Consider the following 13804-nt stretch of genomic DNA (forward strand, 5'->3'; position numbering starts at 1 on the left):
TTAATTATTCATAGTTAGTCCAGATAAATATAACAGTAGTAACTAGTCTGGTTCATATTGCCGGTACTGACATCGTGATAAAAAAATTGAGACTGTGTATACGGTCGAAATAAATTTTGGCCTTAGTATGATTGATCGAGGTCGAAACATAATGGATCAAAGAAAGACTTCGTAATATTGAGATGGGTTCCGAAGATAGTATGAACGAGCTTCAGATTTCAGGTATAGGTTAAACACCGAGTTCGAAGTTATTATCGAGCTCGAGTCCGAATCGAGCTATGATGAGATGATTTCGAGCTTAAGGGGCAGTGGACAACCGATACAGAGCCCGAATCATTACCTGATCCCGAGTCCACATCGAGCTCTAGAAGCAATATCGACTAGCACCGAGGCCGATTGAGCTCGAGCTCACAGACAAGAGCCGTTGCAAACACACTAAGGGAGAAAATCTCGGCGGAAATTAGGGAAAAACTGTTTTATCATGGGTTCTCGACTATGTATTTTTAACGGCAAAGGGCCAAATATACCCCTTTACTTTCAAAAATGGTTTAAGAATACCCCTCGTTATATTATTGGGTTATCTATACCCCTGCAGTTATACTTTGGGTTCAAATATACCCCTCATTTAAACGGAGGGACACGTGTCATCGTCCTGTTGGTCAATTCTAAATATCTCCTAATTAATTAAAAAGACCCATTACCCATATCGGAAAAGCAATTTTTTAAAGTAAAAAAAAAACTGGAAAAAACTTAAATTATTTTTACTAAACACTGAAAAAAATGAAAATATTTTTTTTTCCAGTTTTTACAAAAAAACTGAAAAATATTTTCTAAAACAATATTTTTGTAAAAGTTGAAAAAAAGAAGCTGAAAAGCAATTTTTTAAAGCAATGTTTTTGTAAAAACTAAAAAAATAAATATTTTCTTTTTTTCCAGTTTTTAGTTAAAAATATTTCAGTTTTTTCCAGTTTTTATTTGCTTTAGAAAATTACTTTTCAGTTTTTACAAAAACATTGTTTTAGAAAATATTTTTCTGTTTTTTTAAAGTAGTTTTTTTGTAAAAGCTAGAAAAAAAATATTTTCGTTTTTTTCCAGTTTTTAGTAAAAAAAAATTCAATTTTTTCCAGTTTTTACAAAAAAGAAAATTGGGTATGGGTAATTAGTCTTTTTAATTAATTAGGAGATATTTAGAATTGACCAACATGACGATGACACGTGTCCCTCCGTTTAAAATGAGGGGTATATTTGAACCCAAAGTATGACTACAAGGGTATAAATAACCCAATAGTATAACGAGGGTTATTTTTAGACCATTTTCGAAAGTAGATGGGTATATTTGGCCCTTTGTCGTATTTTTAATTATATCTAAAGTAGGATCCTCCACTATAAAGAGGATGGCTACATTTCTGTAGAAGGGAGTTCTTTGGCTTACATTGTAATTCAAGCACCATATTCTCCTATATTCAAGAGTTACTCTTTTAAACTTCATAAATTGATTCATCTTGCTTAGTCCTAAAAATCATCTTCTTTACAACCTTGTTTATTTTGCATTCTTTACAATCCATATTTGATATTTCTATTTATCCTTACGATTTGTATTAAGCTATATTACATATCCTTAGAACTACGTACAAATTCAACTCTATCCGTTTTTCGGGTAAACAGTTTGGCGCCCACCGTGGGGCTAAGGATAACAGTGGTTATTTGATACGAATCTGCAAAAACATATCGTTTTGCGCTTGTTTTCGAAAGTATCTTGGATTTTGAATTAGCAACGACTAACTACCAATCAAATAGCCTTACCTATCGACAACGAAGTTGGTATTAAAGATGAGAACAATAACTTGACACCCAGTACTGAAAGACCACTTGTCAACACCGTTGGAGCTCGGATCAGAGTGCCGATAGATATCAATTCGCATGTGGCCATTGAGGCGAACCTACATTCTGAACTTGAGAATAGCATTCATGGTGGCACTCGGTCTGCAGCTCGATATACCCATAACGTCGAGGAAAAGGGCGTCAGCTTGCGCATGATTTTCGAAATGTTGCAAGCTCAACAGGCAGCAATCGCTCAGTTGCAGAGTCAAACCCAGATACCGAGTAGACCGGAGCCTAGTTAACCCCGAGAAATCACCCATACAACGGAACTTGCTATAGTGAAATCAAATGAGCAGGAGTCGGGGACTAATCCCGAAATTGCTAAGATGTTCGAAGAACTGACCAAACGAATAGAATCGGGAGAAAGGAGGATCGAAGCAAACGACAAAAAGGTGGAGACATACAACTCTAGGGTAGATCAGATCCCGGGGGCACCACCAATATTGAAGGGCTTAGATTCCAAAAAATTCATACAAAAGCCTTTCCCCCCAAGCGCGGCTCCTAAACCGATTCCAAAGAAGTTCCGCATACCCGAGATTCCTAAATATAACAGAACTACCGACCCCAATGAACATGTCACCTCATACACATGTGCCATCAAAGGGAACGATCTACAGGATGATGAGATCGAATCCGTATTATTGAAAAAATTAGGTGAAACCCTTTCAAAGGGAGCAATGATATGGTATCATAATTTTCCATCTAGTTCTATCGATTCTTTTGCTATGCTTGCGGATTCCTTCGTAAAAGCACTCGCCGAGGCCATAAAAATCGAGACCAGGAAGTCGGACCCGTTTAAGGTAAGACAAAGGGATAACGAGATGCTAAGGGAATTCGTGTCTCGTTTTCAAATGGAACGAATAGATCTACCCCCGGTCATAGACGATTGGGCTGTTCAGGCTTTCACTCAAGGTTTGAACGAACGAAGTTCGATGTCTTCACAGCGGTTGAAGCACAACCTGATCAAGTACCCGGCTATCACTTGGGCAGACGTGCACAATCGGTACAAATCAAAAATTAGGGTCGAAGATGATCAGTTAGGGTCTGAACCCGCTGCTCGAAGGGATATCAATCGAGAACAAGGTCCGATCAGGGATCGATACCAACCGTATCACGAAACCACAGAATCAATGAATCGAGACGTTACCCCAGACAAAGCAGCAAAAGAAGTGATCGAGGTCAAGGGTCTCAGGGGCTGATGAACAAAAATGGGTTCGACAGGCCTACCGGATCTAAGAAAGCGCCTCGGTTATCGGAGTATAACTTTAGCATTGATGCATCCGCCATCGTGTCGGCTATCAGACGCATCAAAGACACTAAATGGCCTCGACCCATGCAGACCGATCCTGCCCAGATAAATCCCAATCAAATGTGCGAATATCATGGCACCCATGGCCACAGAATGGAAGATTGCGGGCAACTAAGAGAGGAGGTAGCCCGGTTATTCAATAAAGGGCACCTTCGAGAATTTTTAAGCGACAAGGCGAAGAACCATTTCAAAAACAGGGATTTCGGCCAGCAAAACGAACAAGAAGGACCACATCACGTCATTCACATGATCATCAGCGGCATCGATACCCCTCAAAGGCCGGTGCTTAAACGCACTAAGACATCGATTGTGAGAGAAAAACAATCTCGAACTCAGGATTACGCACCCATTGGAACTTTGTCCTTCAATGATGAAGACGCAGAAGGAGTCATACAACCTCATAACGATGCACTGGTAATATCCGTACATATGAATAAAACTAAAGTTAAGCGAGTGTTAATTGATCCAGGTAGCTCGGCCAACATCATTAGATTGAAGGTCGTACAATAACTCGGTCTACAGGACCAGATCGTACCCGCGGCCCTGGTTCTAAACGGATTCAATATGGCAAATGAAACCACCAAAGGCGAGATAATTTTGCCGATAACTGTGGCCGGTCCAGGAAACGGAGTTCCATGTAATCGAAGGCGACATGAGGTACAACGCCCTTTTTGGAAGACCATGAATCCACAACATGAGAGCTGTACCTTCGACTCTACACCGGGTTCTTAAATTCCCAACATCGAGGAGGGTCATAACAGTGTACGGAGAACAACCGGTTGCAAGAGAAATATTTGCCGTCGAGGAAGCGAATCCGATATCCTCGCCTTCACATATAAAGGGATTGAGCTCAAAAGGGGAACAAGATGCCAAATAGCAATCACAGACACCAACTTTAACCCAACCAGAAAATCAGAAGATCGATGAAGATGATGATCAAAGGATCCCTCGATCCTTCGTGCTTCCCGATGATTCCGAGGTTACCCAATAAACGATTGAAGAGTTGTAGCAAGTCATTTTAATCGAGCATTTGCCCGAACGAAAGGTATACCTGGGAACGGGATTAGCCCCGAACTCAGGAACATGCTTATTCAATTTTTTTATCGATAACATGAGTTATTTTGCTTGGTCCCATTTATATATCACAGGGATCCCACCGGATATAACGACGCATCGGCTAAGCCTGGACCCTAGGTTCCAACCAATAAAGCAAAAGAGAAGGCCCTAATCCGAGGTAAAGCACGCATTCATAAAGGACGAGGTAACTAAACTTCTCAGAATAGGGTCCATTCAGGAGGTGAAATATCTTGAATGGTTAGCCAATTTAGTTGTAGTCCCTAAAAAAGGGAACAAGCTTAGAATGTGTGTAGATTACAAGGATTTAAACAGGGCATGCCCCAAAGATTCTTTTCCACTTCTTAACATTGATCTCATGATTGATGCCACGGCCGGCCACGAGATCCTTACTTTTCTCGATGCCTATTCCGGATTTAATCAAATCCAAATGAACCCGGAAGACCAGGAAAAGACTTCATTTGTCACCAAGTATGGAACATATTGTTAAAAAATGCAGGAGCTACTTACCAACGCCTAGTAAATAAAATGTTCGAGGAATAAAATAGGTAAATCAATGGAAGTTTATATTGATGACATGCTAGTTAAGTCCCTGCACGCAGAGGACCATTTGACCCATTTGCAGGAAACATTCGGGATTTTAAGGAAATACAACATGAAGCTCAACCCCGAGAAATGTGCTTTCGGGGTCGGTTCGGGCAAGTTCCTCGGCTTCAAGGTGTCAAATTGGGGGATCGAGATTAACCCCGATAAAATCAAGGCCATCGAAGACATCGCCATCGTGGACAGCATAAAAGCAGTGCAGAGGCTAACGGGATGGATTGCAGCCTTAGGCCGATTCATTTCGAGGTCGTCAGATCGAAGTCACAATTTTTTCTCTCTACTCAAAAGGAAGAACGATTTCGCTTGGACTCCGGAATGCCAACAGTCATTAGGGGAATTAAAGCGATATCTATCGAGCCCACCACTGCTTCATACTCCAAAAATAGATGAAAAACTTTGCTTGTACTTAGCAGTATCGGAAATCGCGGTAAGTGGTGTCCTAGTTAGAGAAGAGCAAGGTACACAATTTTCCGTCTATTATGTAAGTCGAACCTTAGGAGAAGCAGAAACTAGATATCCACACTTAAGAAAAATTGGCACTTGCACTGATAAGTGCCTCTAGAAAGTTAAGACCGTACTTTCAATGTCACCATATATGCGTATTGACCACTTACCCACTCCGTAATATTTTGCACAAGCCTGAACTACCAGGCCGATTGGCTAAATGGGCCGTCGAACTCAGTGGGTACGATATCGAATATCAGCCCCGTACGGCCATCAAGTCTCAAATTTTAGCGGACTTCGTGGCCGATTTCACGCCGACCCTCGTACCTGAAGTTGAAAAAGAACTCTTATTGAAATCGGGTACGTCATTGGGGGTATGGACCCTTTTTATGGACGGGGTTTTGAACGTGAAAGGGTCCGGGTTAGGCATCGTTTTAAAGCCACCCACAGGTAGCACTATTAGGCGATCTATCAAAACTACTAGGTTGACTAACAACGAGGCCGAGTATGAGGCCATGATTGCAGGTCTCGAGCTAGCTAAAAGCTTGGGAGCAGAAGTCATTGAAGCCTAGTGTGACTCTTTGCTGGTGGTAAATTAAGTAAACAAAACCTTCGAAGTTCGAGAAGATAGAATGCAAAGGTATTTGGACAAATTGCAGGTCACTTTGCACCATTTCAAAGAATGGACTTTACAACATGTTCCACGAGAGCAAAACAGTGAGGCCGATTCACTTGAAAATTTGGGATCATCGGTCGAGGAAGGCGAGATAAGCTCGGGGACTGTCGTTCAAATCTCGAGATTCGTGATCGAAGAAGGTCATGCCGAGATAAATTCTACAAGCTTAACCTGGGATTGGAGGAATAAGTATATTGAATACTTGAAGGATGGAAAGCTCCCATCAGACCCTAAAAATTTGAGGGCCCTACGAACCAAAGCTGCTCGATTCACATTAACCGCAGATAGAACGTTATACCGAAGGACATTTGATGGACCATTGGCAGTATGCTTAGGTCCAGGAGACACCGACTACATCCTACGTGAGGTGCACAGGGGCATTTGTAGAAATCACTCCGGTGCCGACTCAATAGTCCGAAAAATAATCAGGGCAGGGTATTATTGGATCGATAGGGACAAAGATGCAAATGAGTTTGTTCGAAAATGTGACAAATGTCAAAGGTTTGCACCAATGATTCATCAGCCCGGAGAGCAACTTCACTCAGTCCTATCCCCATGGCCATTCATGAAATGGGGAATGGATATCGCCGACCCTCTGCCATCGGCCCCAGGTAAAGCTAAGTTCATTCTATTTATGACTGTCTATTTCTCTAAATGGGTTGAAGCACATGTGTTCATGAAAGTAAGAGAGAAAGAGGTTATAGACTTTATCTGGGATCATATCGTATGTCGATTCGGGCTACCCGCCTAAATAGTGTGTGACAATGGGAAACAGTTTATCGGCAGCAAAGTCCCGAAATTCCTCAAAAACTAGAAAATAAAAAGGATATTATCAATACCGTATTACCCCAGTGGGAACGGACAGGCCGAATTAACGAATAAAACAATCATTCAAAACCTAAAGAAGAGGTTGAACGACGCTAAGGAAAAATAGAGAGAAATCCTACCCGAAGTTCTTTGGGTATATCGAACAACATCAAAATCTAGTACCGGGGCAACCCCGTTCTCCTTAGTATATGGCTCCAAATCCTTGATTCCAGTCAAAATTGGGGAACCCAGTGCCAGGTTTCGATATGAAACAGAAGAGTCAAATAACGAGGCTATGAACACTAGCCTCAAATTATCGGATGAAAAATAAGAAGTTGCTCTCGTCCAATTGGCCGCCCAAAAGCAGCGAATCGAAAGATACTATAATCGAAGAACCAAGATTCGCCATTTTAAACTCAGGGACTTGGTGCTAAGAAAGTCACCCTCAGTACCCGAAATCCAAATGAAGGAAAACTAGGACCGAATTGGGAAGGACCGTATCAGGTTCTCGAAAACGTCGAAAAAGGATCATACAGGCTCGGTATCATAAACGGCAAACAACTATCAAGCAATTGGAATGTGTCACACCTAAAACGATACTACTGCTAAGGTACGACCCTCCCATATTCATTTACATTTCGAAACTAACCCCTGCAGGAGTCCGATCAGGAGCTAGGATGGATCCTTCTAAACGAAGGCCTAGGTCTGAAAGCACGCGTTGCACTCTTTTTTCCTTAGACTGGTTATATCCCAAATGGGTTTTTCGGTAAGGTTTTTAATGAGGCAACCATTGATCGTGCTAACTTAGAAACAAATCGATAGTATCCGAGACCTCTTTACAATCGACCTCGAATACTTGAATACTGTGGGGCATTAGCCCTCAAATATATCAAGTTCGATGCAAGAAAATTACTTCATAACAACAGGGTTCTGATAGGAAAAAGTTTAAGAGCTAAATGGTCAAAACGAATCATGCTCATGTAGTTGGCCCGAGCCCTGACACAAAACATGAACACATGTACAATGTCTTGCAAAGAAAAATTTCTTCTTTACCTATATCTTATATCCAAGATTTATTACGCAAACATGCTTAAGGTAAATCAACAAGTTTGAGCAACACTCACTCAACTATCAAGCCTATGGGCTACATTACTTCGAGTGAGTGCCAACGGGCTACATTGCTTCGAGTTCGAAATCACTCACTCGACTATTAAGCCCACAGGCTATATTACTTCGAGTTCGAAATCACTCACTCGACTACTAAGCCTACGGGCTACTTTTATTTCGAGTTCGAGCAAACACTCACTCGACCATTATGCCTACGGGCTACATTACTTCGAGTTCGAATCATTCACTCGACTACTAAGCCTACGGGCTACTTTTATTTCGAGTTCGAGCAAACACTCACTCGACAATTACGCCTACGGGCTACATTACTTCGAGTTTGAATCATTCACTCGACTACTAAGCCTACGGGCTACTTTTATTTCGAGTTCGAGCAAACACTCACTCGACTATTACGCCTACAGGCTACATTATTTCGAGTTCGAATCACTCACTCAACTAATAAGCCTAAGAGCTACTTTTATTTCGAGTTTGAGCAAGCACTCACTCGACTACTATGCCTACGTGCTATATTATTTCGAGTTTGAATCATTCACTCGACTACTAAGCCTACAGGCTACTTTTATTTCGAGTCCGAGCAAGCACTCACTCGACCACTATGCCTATGGGCTACATTACTTCGAGTTCGAATCATTCACTCGACTACGAAGCCTATGGGCTACTTCTATTTCAAGTTCAAGCAAGCACTCACTCGACCATTACGCCTACGGGCTATATTACATCGAGTTCGAATCATTCACTCGACTACTAAGCCTACATGCTATTTTTATTTCGAGTTCGAGCAAGCACTCACTCGACTATTATGCCTACGGGCTATATTACTTCGAGTTCGAATCACTCACTCAACTAATAAGCCTAAGGGCTACATCACTTCAAGTTCCTACGGGCTATATTACTTCGAGTTCGAATCACTCACTCAACTAATAAGCCTAAGGGCTACATCACTTCAAGTTCAAACAATCACTCAATTCGACTACTAAGTCTATGGGCTACCTTATTTCAAGTTTGAGTAAGCACTCACTCGGTTATAAAGGTTGCGAAGTCCAAATTCGATCAAATTGCCTAAATCCTTATGAAAACATTCATAAGGCATGAATAAAATCTTCATAAGGTAGGAAACAAAACAGAAGCAAGTCGGTAAAAGAAAAAGATATTTTTATATATATATATACAAGATTGTTTACATGATTGATTACAACATAGAAACTAAGGGCTAAGTTTCTTGGTTATCTCCGGGAGCGGTCTCTTCTCCACTACCCCCCCCCCTCCCAATTCTCGGACCCGCTCTTACTCCCATCATCATCATCATCATCATTATCATCATCGGAAGCCAAGGCTTCAGCATCGGCTTCGAGTTCTTTAGCCTTTTTTATCTCTTCAACGAGATCGAAACCTCAAGCATGGATATCCTCGAAGGTCTCCCTCCGAGATTGGCACTTAGCAAGTTCAGCGACCCAATATGCTCGAGTATCGGCGGTCTCGGCTGCCTCTCTTGCTTGGACCTGGGCAGCTTCAGCATCGGCCCGATAGACGGCCACGAGTGCATCCGCATCGGCCTTTGCCTTTTCGGCGTTAGATTCAGCCTTGGCAAGTTCAGAGGCCAACAGAGCCTCGAGCTCCTCTATTCTTCTTGCTTGAACTGAGCTTTTCTCCTTCATACTATGAAGTTGATTTTCGGCCGATGATAATTGGGCTTGAGCAGCTTCTTTCTCTACAGCAAAGCGATCCATACCTTCTTTCCACTTCAAAGACTCCGCTTTTATCACATCGACCTCCTCATGGAGTTTCCCGATCATCTTAATTTTCTGCTGCAGCTGTGAGACCGAAAAACTAGCCATTTTTTGCTGCAGCCGGGAGGCTAAAAATCTTGGTAAGCCTTGGCCAACTCAGCTCGGAGGTCTTTTATTTCCTCTCCCTTTTCCCTAAGACGAGTTTAAGGGAGTTCCTCTCCTCCGTAACCTGTTAAGTTCGAAAAACATTTTCTGCTGCAGCCGGGAGGCTAAAAATCTTGGTAAGCCTTGGCCAACTCAGCTCGGAGGTCTTTTATTTCTTCTCCCCTTTGCCCTAAGTGGAGTTTAAGGGAGTTCCTCTCCTCCGTAACCCGTTGAAGGCCGGCCTCATATCGACGCAGCTCGGTTCAGGACCGAGAACATGTTTCTCAATGAACTTCCGCGGCTTGCAAAGAAAGAAGAAACGAAGTTAGAAAAGAAAAGCAAACATAAAGGTAATGCCAACAAAATAATTTAAGGCTTACGTGATTCAAATCCTGCTGCACTCCGCGAAAAAGATCCGATGCGTCACTTGTATCGGTAGCGTCCTCGACACCGGTAAACAGGTCACGAAAAGGATCCTCTCCATTATGAGGCCTGTCTAGTTCAAGGGCCCCTAAAGCTTGGGCTTCCCGAATCGCCCCTGCGGAAAAAGTAGGGAAGGTGGGCGAGTCTTCAATTGCTACTGTCCCAAGTGAATCACTCTGAGCATTCTCTTCGGTTCGAAGAGATTCAGGGAGAGCCCCTTCAGATATATCCCCCATCCGTTGGCTTCGATGGGAAGCATCTTCGATCTCCAACAACTCAGGTACTCTGCCTGAATCTTTCTCCGATATATCCTCAGTTCGAGGCGGAGCCTTATGAACCACCATCGATCCAGCTGCATGTGGAACGTCGGTGGTCTTCTTCGTTTCCCATCGTTTTATTCTTCGTCTTCATCCCTTAGATGCAGAACTGATTCTACGGTCAAAGGAATGGTATTCTTGTTCGGCTTACGAGCCGTCCTCTTCTTCGGTTTTGGATCTTCGGGAACAAAGGCTCTTTTCCTCTTATTTTCTTTCACTAGCTTTAAGGCCGAAACCTCTTCCTCGACGGATGAGGGCCTCAAAACCGTATCTTTTCCCATACCTACATACGGGAAATTTTATTAAAGTGTATGAAAAACATCTTGTTCAAACTACCAAAAAATACGAGAAAAGGGCTTACCATGATTTTTAGCCTCCCATCAGCCCTTTGACAAGTCACGCCATGAGCGCTTGGCGTATAAGGAGGTCGAAACCAGATCCCGTACCCAGTTCTTGAAATCGGGCACTGCGCCGGGAATCCAAGGAACCGCTGCATCACAAAAAGGGGGATATCGGTGAGAAAAGAAATGAAAGGACAAAATAGTAGGAGATAACAACAGAATTACACTTACGCTTCATGTTCCACTCCTCAGGAAAAGGCATCTTTTCAGTCGGAATCAGGTCCGAAGTCCTTACTCGAACGAACCTGCCCATCCAGCCTCGATCCCTGTCCTCGTCTATGCTTGAGAAAAGAGCCTTGGTAGCTCGATGTTGAAGTTTTATTAACCCTCCTCAAAAAAGTGAGGACGATACAATCAGATGAGATGATCGAGGGTAAAAGGCATCCCCTCGATTTTGTTCACAAAGTATCGGATCAAAATAACGATCCGCCAAAACAAAGGATGGATCTGGCCTAGGGTTATTAGGTATTTACGATAAAAATCTATGATAACAGGGTCGAGTGGACCTAACGTGAAAGGGTAAGTGTACACACTTAAAAACCCTCTCACGTGAGTAGTAATATCCTCTTCGGGAGACGGCACTACCACTTCTTTGTTCCCCCAGTTACAATATTTTTTTATCTGCTCGATATACCCCCTGGTTATCGAACAAATATATCTTGATACGGGCTCATATCGGCCAGGAATCGGCGAACCTTTATCGAGTTTGAAATCGGAGGTAAGAACATACGCTGCCGGAACGCACTCCTCAGGCCGTGGATCCACCGGTGTTTTGTCGGCGGCGGATTGGGAAGAAGAACCTTTTTCTTTTTGGGGGACGATTTTTGAAGTCTTCACCATTTTTGGATTTAAAGAAGGTGACAAAGATTTGGTGGTTTAGAGGAAGAATTTTGCAGAAAAGAGTCACAGATCAGTGAATGAACTCAAAAGAAACGAAAAAGAACTTTAAAACTTTTTTGAAGATGGAAGACGTAAAAGTGATAAATGGTGGAAGGAGGGGCTATTTATAGATTGAAGCAATGACCGTTCAATATCAGTGGTGGTCGACCACCGTCTGACACGCAATAAATGCCTTGGTAAGCTAAACTGACAAACAACTATCACGGATGTCATGGTCAGGCTCGATGCAAACGTCTGCGCATATCCAATCGAGCCATTGAGAAATCATATCGTTTCTCACCACATCCTTCCCGAGAAACGAGGGGACTATCTGTATACAGTCGAAATAGATTTCGGCATTAGTACGATTGATCGAGGTCGAAACATAATGGATCAAAGAAAGACTTCGTAATATCGAGATGGGTTCCGAAGATAGTATGAACGAACTTCAGATTTCAGGTATAAGTCAAACACCAAGTTCGAAGTCATTATCGAGCTCGGGTCCGAATCGAACTATGATGAGATAATTTCGAGCTTAAGGGGCAGAGGATAACCGATACCGAGCTTGAATCATCACCTGATCCCTAGTCCACATCGAGCTCTAGAAGCAATACCGACCAACACCGAGGCCGATCGAGCTCGAGCTCACAGACAAGAGCCGTTGCAAACACACTAAGGGAGAGAATCTCGGCGGAAATTAGGAAAAAACTGATTTATCATGAGTTCTCCACTAAGTATTTTTAATTATATTTAAAGTAGGATCCTCCACTATAAAGAGGATGGCTACATTTCTGTAGAAGGGAGTTCTTTGACTTACATTGTAATTCAAGCACTATATTCTCTTATATTCAAGAGTTACTCTTTTAAGCTTCATAAATTGATTCATCTTGCTTAGTCCTAAAAATTATTTTCTTTACAACCTTGTTTATTTTGCATTCTTTGCAATCCATATTTGATATTTCTATTTATCCTTACGATTTGTATTAAGCTATATCACATATCCTTAGAACTATGTACAAATTCAACTCTATCCGTTTTTCGGGTAAACAGACTGAAATATATGTTTTAGTTGTATTACTACTAGTCTACTAGCCATTCCCAAACGGTCTCCACAGTGAATCTAAGGCTAGAATTTCATAATAATGTGCTGATTTTAAAGGCTATTTGCGTAATGGAACTCAATACCCTCTTATTCAAATAATCAACATTTGTTTTATTATTTAAGGTTGCATGCCTAAAGTCTAAATTTATTCCGAATTTGGTTACGGAATTAAAAGTAGGATACAATTTGAAATTAAAATCATATAAACTCTTTTGAAAATCATTAACAGTAGTAAGGTTGTTTGTATTGCCACAAGAATAATTCGCACCTAACATAATAGGAATTAGTCAGTTAGTACGTGGGAAAGAAGAAAAAGAGTAAAGCTAGAAGAATATTGTAGAACAAATAAGCAGTGGAAGGGGCAGTTTATAGATTAGGGACGTCAAACACGGTGTATACAATTTAATATATAGGTCATTGGCTTCAGTTCGTTCTATTTATACTTTTTTTGTTGTTGATAATAACGTACGGTGAAATATTACCGTAGCACAAACTCAAAGATTACACCTAAAGAGCACCTCACTCCTCAACTTCCTTCCAGGAAGGCTATATCACATTCTGTCTTTTACCCTCCCCCAAAAAATCTCCTACTCTTGTTTTTTCTTTCATTTTGACTGGTTGTTGGCCAAACAGCAATCTCTTAAATAATTTTCAACTAGAATCTTTTAAACCCCCGCCCCCCACCCCCACCCCCCCAAAAAAAGTGGCAGAGCTCCAAAAAAGTTGGAGTTTTAAAATTATTTTGAAATAAAAAACTAAAATAAAATTTTAAAAATTGTCAATTTAAATTCGGGGAGTAGTTTCTTCCTAATATGATAGTCTTTCTCTTTCTCTCTCTCTTATATATATATATATATATATATATATATATATATATATATATAACAAT

Source organism: Nicotiana tabacum, chromosome 19 (assembly GCF_000715075.1).
Source record: "Nicotiana tabacum cultivar K326 chromosome 19, ASM71507v2, whole genome shotgun sequence".
In the NCBI taxonomy this organism is placed as follows: domain Eukaryota; kingdom Viridiplantae; phylum Streptophyta; class Magnoliopsida; order Solanales; family Solanaceae; genus Nicotiana; species Nicotiana tabacum.